The sequence below is a fragment of the Hordeum vulgare genome, chromosome 4H (genome assembly GCF_904849725.1).
Source record: "Hordeum vulgare subsp. vulgare chromosome 4H, MorexV3_pseudomolecules_assembly, whole genome shotgun sequence".
Lineage (NCBI taxonomy): Eukaryota > Viridiplantae > Streptophyta > Magnoliopsida > Poales > Poaceae > Hordeum > Hordeum vulgare.
In genome coordinates this window covers 580,265,218-580,275,915 of record NC_058521.1, presented here as the reverse complement: position 1 = coordinate 580,275,915, position 10,698 = coordinate 580,265,218, and the positions used below count along the sequence as shown (strand labels likewise).

Genomic DNA, 10,698 nt, shown 5'->3' with positions numbered 1-10,698 from the left:
TTACGTGTTGTTCCAATAGGATACGTCACGTATTTAATTTTCGCGCAAGTCCGGATTGCTCGGGTGCCTTAGATAAAATGCCCATGTTTTAGGAACCATTTTTCCATGCATTTTAGAGCGGTCATTTGTATTTTTGCATGTAGGGATTTGCCGCTAGTTTAATTTTCCGTGTCTAGGTTATTATCTCGCATTTTCGTGTGGCATTATTTTTGTTGCGCAACCCCACATATTTTATATGTTTTCGGGGTAGAAAAAAATCCATGGAATTTTTCTGTGCAATTAGTTTTAGCTTTTGAGTAAGTTAGTTCACGCGATATTTTTCCATGTTGTCCTCTTGTCATTTTCGTAGGAATTATTCCGTGCTTCGTTTGATTAAGTTGTCAACTAGAGAGTTGATCTTGGATGTTTTGTCTAGCCCCTGGTATTTTTGGTTGCAATAGATATGCATGTTTAGGTGTGGTTTGCTTGCTCTCAAGTTGCTAGAAATAGTGCTGATTTGGAGGTGCTGAAATATTTCTAAGTCTGGAATCTGTTATATTTTGTTGCTGTCTTGTCTTGCTTGTATCTTTTGCTCTGTAGCTCTTTTAGGTTGGTCCAATGGAGTTAGTTGTAGCCCTTGTGTTTCTCTAGCATGCTGTGAATTTTCATGCCATTTGGAGTCCTGTAGCTATAGGTTTTGCTACTGTCAATATGGTTTCAGATCAAAAACTGCACTCTCATGAGGTGTAATTTTCACCAAGTCTGAAATAGTGTGTGAGATGCCATTTTGTGTCTTCTTTTCCTAGTGTTCCTTGTTGCCATGCTAGTTGTTGTTAGTTGTTTGTTGTAGTGCTTCTTACCCTCTTTCGTGTCATGCCTTGGTTGAGTAGATTTGAGTTGTGTAGCTCGTAGTTGTCGGGCGTAGAAAATGCTATGTGACTGATTTTGCCAGATTGTAGTGATATCTTGTTTTGCTCGTAGTTGTTGAACCATAGCTCCGATTTGATCGTGTCCTACATGAAACTTGCTTAGGATCTCGTGTAGTTTCATTTTCTCTTGCTGGTTGTATGTTTTGAAGTGCTCGTGACCGCCGTTGCACACATATTGCATTAATGTCATCATATCTTGCGTTGCTTGTAACTTTTGATCCGTAGCTCCGTTGGAGGTGTTCTTTATGTGTAGGTTGCTTGAAATGACGCGTAGAATCACGTGAACCTATTTGTTTTTCTGTTTAACAACCAATTAAATGTGTTAGTTCAGATCTGGACAGAATTGTAAATTAACATGTGAGGTCGTTTCGGAGATGCTATATGTCATTTCCGACCTCATTTAAAATGCCTAGGTAGGTGGTTTAATTACGCTTCACCTCTTGCCATGTTTAACCACATTTAATATTGCCGCGTATCTAATCGGGATAGAACTAAATAATTAACGTGGAGTTTCGTCAATATGCAACTCGTTGCATATTGAACTTCACTTAATGTGTAGTGTCTGTTTGTGTGAATTGTCATGCCGTGACTTGCATGTATTCAGCTGCTCATGCATCGTTTGTGTTGTGCATCGTGTGGTGAATTCCGTGTGTTGATTTGTGTTTCCGGTTGCTTCGTCTCGATAGAGTTCCGCAACGTGCCGGATTGTGAGGACCCCTTCGACTACGTCGGTTCGTCTGCTTCACGGAGGCATTCTTCTTCCAAGCGAGATCTCAGGCAAGATGACCATTTCCCCAGATACCATTACTATCATTGCCATGCTAGTTTTATCGCTTCTATCGATTATGTCTCGTTGCCTACCACATGTTAAAATATCAGCCTCTCAACAATGCCTTGAAAACCTTCAACCTGTTCAACCTAGCAAACCACTGATTGGCTATGCTACTGCTTGCTTAACCTTGTGTTAGCGTTGCTAGTTGCAGGTGCAGTTGCTTCCATGTGATAACATGGGTTCCTTGATATATCACCATATTAAATGCTATTCAATTTAATGCACCTATATACTGGGTAAAAGGTGGAAGGCTCGGCCTTTCTAGCCTGGTGTTTTGTTCCACCTTTGCCCCCTTAGTTTCCGGCTACCGGTGTTATGTTCCATAATTGAGCGCTCCTAACACGATCGGGGTTGTTATGGGGACCCCCTTGATAATTTGTTTTAGATTAAAGCTGGTCTGGCAAGGCCCAACATTGGTACTACATTTGCCTAATCACCTAATAAAATTGCATAGGGACTTTCCGGACCCCGAGGATAATTTAATCAACCCCCCGGGCCAGTGCTCCGCATGAGTGTTGGTCCACCCACCTAGCAGTCGGTGGTGCCACCTCGGGGCAACTCGAGGTTTGGCTACCGTCCACTATGCATAGACGGTGTGTCCTGAGAACGAGATACGCGGCTCCTATCGGGTTCGTCGACACACCGGGTGGCCTTGCTGGATTAGTTTTACCTTTGATGAGATATCTTGTGCATCGGGATTCCGGTGATGCCTTGGGTAATCTCAGAGTTGAGGTTTTCCACTAGGGAATCCGACGAGATCGCGAGCTTCGTGATTGAGGATTTCTATGCGGCTTGTGGTAATTTGTGATGGACTAGTTGGAGCACCCCTGCAGGGTTAAATCTTTTCGGAAAGTCGTGCCCGCGGTTATGTGGCAACGTGGAAGCTTTGTTTAACACTGGTTCTAGATAACTTGAAGTTAACTTAATTAAAATATGCCAACTGTGTGCGTAACTGTGACTGTCTCTTTCGTGAGTTCCTTCTCCGATCGAGGACACGGTGGGGTTATGTTTGACGTAGGTAGGTGTTCAGGATCATTCATTTGATCATCAGTAGACACGTACGCTATGCCTAGATCTTCCCTCCCTTGCTTCTTGTACTCGTAAGTTTAGCCACCAAATATACGCTCAGCCGCTGCTGCAACCTCACCACTTAACCATGCCTCACCCATTAAGCTTTGCTAGTCTTGATACCTTTGGAAATGAGATTGTTGAGTCCCCTGTGGCTCACAGATTACTACAACACCAGTTGCAGGTACAGGTAAAGGTTACTTGACGTGAGCGCGTTGATTGTTCATTTGGAGTTGCTTCTTCTTCTTCTTCATCATCGATCTAGGATGGGTTCAAGGCCGGCAGCCTGGGATAGCAAGGATGGACGTCGTTCTTCTTTTGTCGTTTGTTTTCGTCCGTAGTCGGACCCTGCTCTTACTCTTGATGAATATGTACTGTACTGCTGTGACTCTGATGTAGCTTGTGGCGAGTGTAAGCCAATTCTATATATATATATCTCATCTTTTCAGTACATGTACTTGTAACGATATCCATTCTTGCGACACGACGAGATGCGCTTCTATCCCTGACGAGGCCCCCGTGCCAAATTGAGGATAGGGTCGCATCTTGGGCGTGACAAGGAATATGAGGTGGAAGAACAACCGCAACAGGAAGAGCATTGTATGACACTCTCTGCACAAGCAATGAAATCTGACAATGTCAACACTATCTCTTTGTTAGTTCAGATTGGAGGAAAACAGGGGTTTGCCTTAGTAGACTCTGGGAGCAACTCAACCTTCATCAGCCTCAAATTTGCCCTATCTACAAACTGCACCATCTTGAAAGACACTTCAAGAGCAGTCACTTTTGCTGGAGGAGGGACACTGTGGTCTGGCTCCTATGTTCCACCCACAACTTTTACTGCAGGCAATACTAAATTCACACAATAATTCAGAGTACTGGATCTCCCTGGACATGATATAGTTCTAGGAAGTGATTGGATGGAACAACATAGCCCTGTGGCTTTCCATTACAACCGAAGACAGATTTCTGTCATGATGGATAAGCAAACACCAGTAACAATTAGAGCATGTGATACATTAGCTGATGCAACCCCCATAGAAGCAACTGAAGTGGACAAACTACTACCTCTAGGGGCACCTGGTTATGTTCTACATCTCATAAGAGACACTTCTCTCAAAGCACCAGCTCCACAGGAAATTCCACCACCTGTTCAGGAAGTACTGCAACAGTTCCCTGAAGTTTTTCAGGAACCAAAGGGATTACCTCCAAAGAGAGACCATGACCATAAGATTCCTCTCAAGGACCAAGCAGCAGCACCAAATTCTAGACCCTATAGAGTACCACACATGCAAAGGAATGAACTAGAGAGACAAATTGACTCCATGCTGAGAGATAAGATTATAAGAGCTAGTGAAAGTCCCTATTCCTCCCCTGAAATTTTGGTCATGAAAAAGGATGGCACTTGGAGAATGTGCATTGACTACAGGAAACTTAATGCTGCAACCATCAAAATAAGTTCCCCATACCTGTGATTGAGGATCTTTTGGATGAACTCCAGGGAGCTACCTACTTCACCAAATTGGACCTAAGATCTGGCTATCACCAGGTGAGAATGAATGAGCAAGACATACCCAAAACTGCATTCAGAACATATTTTGGTCATTATGAATTCCTGGTGATGCCTTTGGACTAGCTAATGCACCTGGGACTTTCCAAGCTCTGATGAACAGCATTTTTGGTCCATATCTAAGGAAGTTTGTGTTGGTATTCTTTGATGACGTCCTCATCTTCAGCAAATCCCTTTCTGAACATTTGGAGCACATACAAATTGTTCTCCAGCTCCTGAAAGAACACCAGCTTTTTGTTAAACATTCTAAATGTGTGTTTGCTTCCAAACAAGTGGACTACCTGGGCCATATTATCACTGGAGAAGGAGTATCAACTGACCCTGCAAAAATCACTGCAGTTGCTGATTGGCCAGTTCCAACTACAGTTAAGCAACTCAGAGGATTCTTAGGTCTCTGTGGATATTACAGAAGATTTATTAAGGACTTTGGTACCATTGCTAGACCACTGCATGATATTCTGAAGAAAGACAGTTTCTACTGGACAGCTCTTCAAACTACTGCGTTTTCTAACTTAAAACAGGATATGATTCAAGCACCAGTGCTAGCACTTCCTGATTACTCTGAGCCATTCACCCTAGAAACAGATGCTTCTGGAGTGGGACTAGGAGCAGTCATGATGCAGAAGGGAAGGCCACTAGCTTATTACATCTCCACCCTATGTCCAAAAAATGTTGCACTCTCAACTTATGAAAAAGAAGCTCTTGCAATCATTGCTGCTCTCAAAAGGTGGAGACACTACTTTCTAGGGAATGACCTCATCATCAAAACTGATCGTCAAAGTTTACAATTCATGACTGACCAAAAGATCTCCACAAGCATCCAGCACAAGCTCATGCTCAAACTGCTAGAATTCAATTTCACTCTGCAGTTCAAAAAAGGAAAAGAGAACATTGTTGCTGATGCACTGTCTAGAAGAAACTCTCTCATGGCTATTTCTGTAGTTACACCCCAATGGATTTCTGCAGTTGAACAATCTTATGCTCAAGACAACACATGTCAGGCACTATTGGAGAGACTTTTACTTTCACCCACCCATGTTGAAAACCAAAACACCTTACACTCAGGGACCATTAGGCACAAGGGGAAGATTTATGTGGGGAAGGACATGGAACTAAGAACAAGGTTACTAAGAGCCCTTCACTCATCAGCTATTGGGGGTCACTCTGGAAGAAAAGCAACTTATCACAGAATCAAACAGATATTCTACTGGCTAGGGTTGAAACAAGCAGTGGACAACTTTGTGGCAACATGCCTAGTGTGCCAGAAAAACAAAGGAGAAAATTGTCCTTACCCAGGATATCTGGATCCTCTACCACTTCCTGATATGGTGTGGACACACTTGAGCATGGATTTCATTGAGGGGTTGCCTAAATCAAATGGACATGATGTTATCCTAGTGGTAGTAGATAGATTATCCAAATTTGCACACTTCATCCCTTTGTCTCACCCATACACTGTTCAAACAGTTGCCCAAGCATTCATTGATAATGTGATCAAACTCCATGGTCCTCCTTTGGCCATTGTATCTGACAGAGATCGTATCTTCACTAGTCAGCTGTGGCAGGCCATCTTCAAGCGCATGGGCATTAACCTACGATACAGTTCTGCTTACCACCCTGAATCTGATGGCCAAACAGAGCGTGTGAATCAATGCCTAGAAAACTACATTTGTTGTCTCGGCTCAATGCAGCCAAAGAAATGGGCCAAACACCTGGCCATGGCAGAGTATTGGTACAATACAGCATGCCACAACTCCCTCCAAAAAACACCTTTTGAAGCTGCTTATGGATATCCACCACCCAACATATGTGAGAACATTCTACCTGACAACATGACAGCAGATGCCCAGCAGTTTTTCACTGACAGAGAAGCACTTCTCCAGCACTTAAAAGACAACCTCACTTCTTCTCAAGCTCGCATGAAAAAGTATGCTGACCGGAAGCGCACAAAGAGAATCTTGGAAGTAGGAGATATGGTGTACCTCAAAATGCAACCTTATCGCCTGAATGCCTTCGGACTGTGTACCCACATCAAGCTCGAGAGCAAGTATTACGGCCCTTTCCGCATCATTGCTAAAGTGGGACACGTCTCCTACAAGCTCCTCCTGACAGAGAACACAAGCATTCACCCAGTCTTCCATGTCAGCCAGTTGAAGAAGCACGTGGGACCAAAGGCGATTCCATGATCAGACCTTCCCTTGGTACGATCTGATGGGATGATCCTCACCGAGCCAGTCCTGGTCCTGGAGACACGCCAAATTCCCCGCAACAACCTGTCGGTCGTCCAATGGCTCGTACAGTGGACAAATCTGCCTCCGGATGAAGCTTCGTGGGAAGATGTCGCGTTCATGAAGAAGACGTTTCCAACCTTTTTCAAGGCAACCATCGATCGGTGGTTCAATCGCTGACCTCCTTGAGGACAAGTTCGATCTTTCCCGGGGGCATTGTCACTACTGAACTTGCAAGACCAGCGTTGGCGCCTTCTTCAGTTAACGGACGGTCGAGATCCCTTGCATCCAACGGCTCACGCAGCTCGTCGTCACTGTACCGTTTCATTTGCCGCTACTATATTAATTCAGTCTGCTACCGTTGACGTTGCCGTTGTCTGTCGCCAGTGGGCTATAAAGCCAGGTGCTCGCGTCTGTAATGGGTATTGAGATTTGCTAAGATTCTTATTCACTTTACAGTACACTTCATAGCAATATAAACCCTAGCGGGGCCACTTTCCCCTTTCCTCCTTCGATCTGTGAGCAAATTCATCGCGTTCTTGCTGAAATTCCTAGCTAGGGCGTGACAAATCACTGATGGAAGGGGAAATGGCGTCTGACCGTGCGTGCTTCGCCGCCGCCGCCATGCCACGCGCTCTCTTCTGGTGTCGAGAATTGGGGGCGGGGAGGCTATGCTGGCCTAAGATGGTAGAGAGCGGAGGCCCGGTCGCGGTAGCCGGGGTGCTGGAGCTCCCCATTTGGATCTGGCCGTCGGCGAGGAACCGATAGTGCAAGGAAGACGACGAGGCTGCGCATATGGATCTCGGGCTTTCCACCGAATACGGCCTGTAAGCCCATTTCCCCGAAAAAAATATTGGTGTTATGAAAATAAGCCCATAAATTTTGTTTTTGAAAAAAATAAAGCCCATAACTTGCTAATCAGAACTGAGGTGGTTTATAGGAATGGATCACTTTTCGCGTATAGGATTGTTTCCTATCCTTCACATTTCAAAGGAAAAAATATATTAGCTTAAACATAATGGAAAAACTAAATGATACACGGCGCGTTGCGGTGGGAATATGTTGCCATATATTACAACAAAATTTGGTTGTATGAAAGATTTGGATAAAAAATATTAAAAAAAACCTAAAATACATATCATATATTTTATAGTTAAAAGCTATCCATTGGATATTGTTAGTATATAAACAATAGATTTTCCCAAGATGTTGGGCGGGCCTTTGAAACGGTGACATGTGTGCATGGCTTATGTGTGCATCTTGGAAAAAATATAATTAGTGGAAACATGCCATGTGTGATGTCTTGGATAAATATGTGACCTTGATGTTAATAGAAATGTTCATAGAATTTGAAAAAGAATTATGACATTTAAAAATATGTTCATAATTTTTCCAATAAAATACATTACTAGGTAAAAAAATATGCAGTTTCCAAAAATATTCTTACCATTCGAAAAAAATCTCATGAGATCTAAACAAATTCTTTAGCATTTTTTAAAATATGTTCATGAAATGTAAAAGAATGTTCATGCAATTTTTTGAAAAAATCACAAAATACAATATTTGCTACTTGAAAAATGTTTACATGTTTTTTAAGAAATGTTCAAAATGTGTTTCAAAAAAATTCATCGTGTATTTGAAAAATGTTCAGTGTGCATTAACAAATGTTCATCATGTATTTGAAAAATGTTCAATGTGCATTTAACAAATGTTCAGCATGTATTCGGCTAAACGGTTGAAGTGCATCTAAAAAAAGTTCAGCCTTTATAAACAAAACGTTTAATGACTATTATGAAAAGTAAACATGTATCTGAGAAAAAAAATAAAAAATGTAAACAGATATAAAACGGAAAAACAAAAGATAAACCTGTTTCTCTCACGCAATAAGCTCGGCCTACTCATTTTCTTTATTTATTTTTTATTTCGTTACAACATTCATTTCTGCTAAAAAATACAATATTTATTAGAAGTAGAAAATATAATGTGTGCATCATGCCCAGTGATAAAGTTGACTCTAAACAATTTACAGAAAAGGTTGCACGATTTTATTTGGTAAAGTATGCTTAATGGTGTATTTAAATATGTATGTGCCTGTTAAAATATTTATGTATACCATAAAGTGTCCTTGCAACATTAAAATATGATGGATGAAAATATTTCACATTGAAAACGTTTGTCCTAGAGCATGTTCTACTATCAATATAAAACTGACCACTAATGTAAATATAACTTTTAGGGACTTCTAGAACTTGTTTCAACAAATAATTTGTAAATGCATTCCTTAGTTCATGAAATAGTATATTTTATGCATTAAACAAAATGCATCACTTGCATAAAATATATTTATGTCGTAAACAGGGACAGTAAACTTTATTATATAACTATTGTTTTTAACAAAACTATTAAAAGTAAAAAAGAAAATCCACAAATCGGTGAAAAGAAGCTATTACCTGAACTTTTGTCAGATAACATCAAAAGATTTATGAAGTGAAACACCTGAAAGCTACCAAAAGAAGACACGGAGTATATAAAAGGAAAAACTTAAAAGTCAGCTTAAATTCATCCAAAGAATTCACATATAGTTAGTGTTAAACGTGATATATCTATATATAGGGGTTAGTTAGAAGGTTGTTTCAACTTCTATCTCTTCTTCTCTCTATCCCATGTATGTCTCACACATATTTCTCGGTAGGTTCAACCACCGTGACTTGTACCTTACAAGATACCCTCACGACATATCAATATATATGGATGCGGGCTCCTATATTGGGAGTTGATACGCTTACACGTCTTTCACATGGTATACAGATCCCTTCCTCTCCCTCTCATCTAGCAAAGTTTCAACCCTCCTGCCATGGCGTCCTCCTCATCTTCCTCCTGTGCCCTCACCTTCCAAGTTTCTGGAAAACTCACCCGCACGAACTTCGTGTTATGGAGAGCTCAGGTGCTATCACAGATCAGAGCTGCCGACATGTATAGATACCTCGATGGATCCGTCCCTGAACCAAAAAAACCATCACCACCAAAAATTCAGAGGGCAAGGATCAAACCATCTCAAACCCAGCCTATATGATCTGGCACTGAGAGCACCAGCAAGTTCTGGCATTTCTTCTCAACAACCTATCTCGCGAGGTACTCATCCGGGTTGCTTATCATGATTCATGAGCAACCGCATGCGCTATGGAAGGCTAAAGTTAGCATGTTCTCATCACAATCTAGATCGTGAGTCAACAACATCCGCACTAGCCACACCAACGCCCAGAAGGGTTACCAACCAGCCGCCGCATACTTCGGTTATATGCGATCTTTGGCCGATGAGCTAGTAGCTGCAGGAAAACCAATCGATGAAGAGGAACTCATCTCCTTCATCATTGGAGGGCTGGACATGGAGTATCAACCCGTTGTCTCGACCTTAGAAGTCCGCACCGAGCCTCTCATCATCGATGACTCTTCAGCATGGTCTCCAACTTCAATCAATGCATGGAGATGTTCCATGGATCAGGCGTCAACTCCTTCAAGTCAACCGCCATGGCCGCCTAATGGGGTCGCCGTGGCAACTCGAGATCATCCTCCCGTGGCCCTCCAAGAGGAGGAGGGCAGTGTGGAGGTACTAGCAGCGACTACGGTGGCAGTATTAGTGGCGACCTATGGTGGAGGTAGTGGTGGCCACTATGGTGGAAACAAAGTCCATTAGCAACACAATGGTGGCGGCAACAACTACAATCGGGGGCGTCCCTTCTTCAACAACAACGGGGGTGGTGTTTTTCAAGGGTATGAAGAGTACGAAAACAAGTGCCAAACATGTAAAAACTAACTAACCATATTGCTAAGATTGTGATCGGCGTTACGATGAGAACAATGCTTCAAGAAAGAAAGTTGCACCTACTTTGGACACCTCTTATGGAGTAGATACCAATTGGTATGTTGACTCCAGTACGACAAGTCACATCACCAATGAGCTAGATAAGGTCACGAGGGCTGAGAAGTATCAAGGCCAAGATCAAGTCCACAATGCAAATGGTGAAGGTATGGAAATTTGTCATGTTGGTCATTCAATTGTCAAAACCCCACATTGCAATATTCATCTCATAA

General features: G+C 42.3%; 1 pseudogene; it reads left to right on the top strand.

Moving 5' to 3' along the window:
- Nucleotides 1-9,943: 9,943 nt before the first annotated feature.
- On the top strand, nucleotides 9,944-10,052 carry LOC123451581 (annotated as a pseudogene).
- Nucleotides 10,053-10,698: the final 646 nt, after the last annotated feature.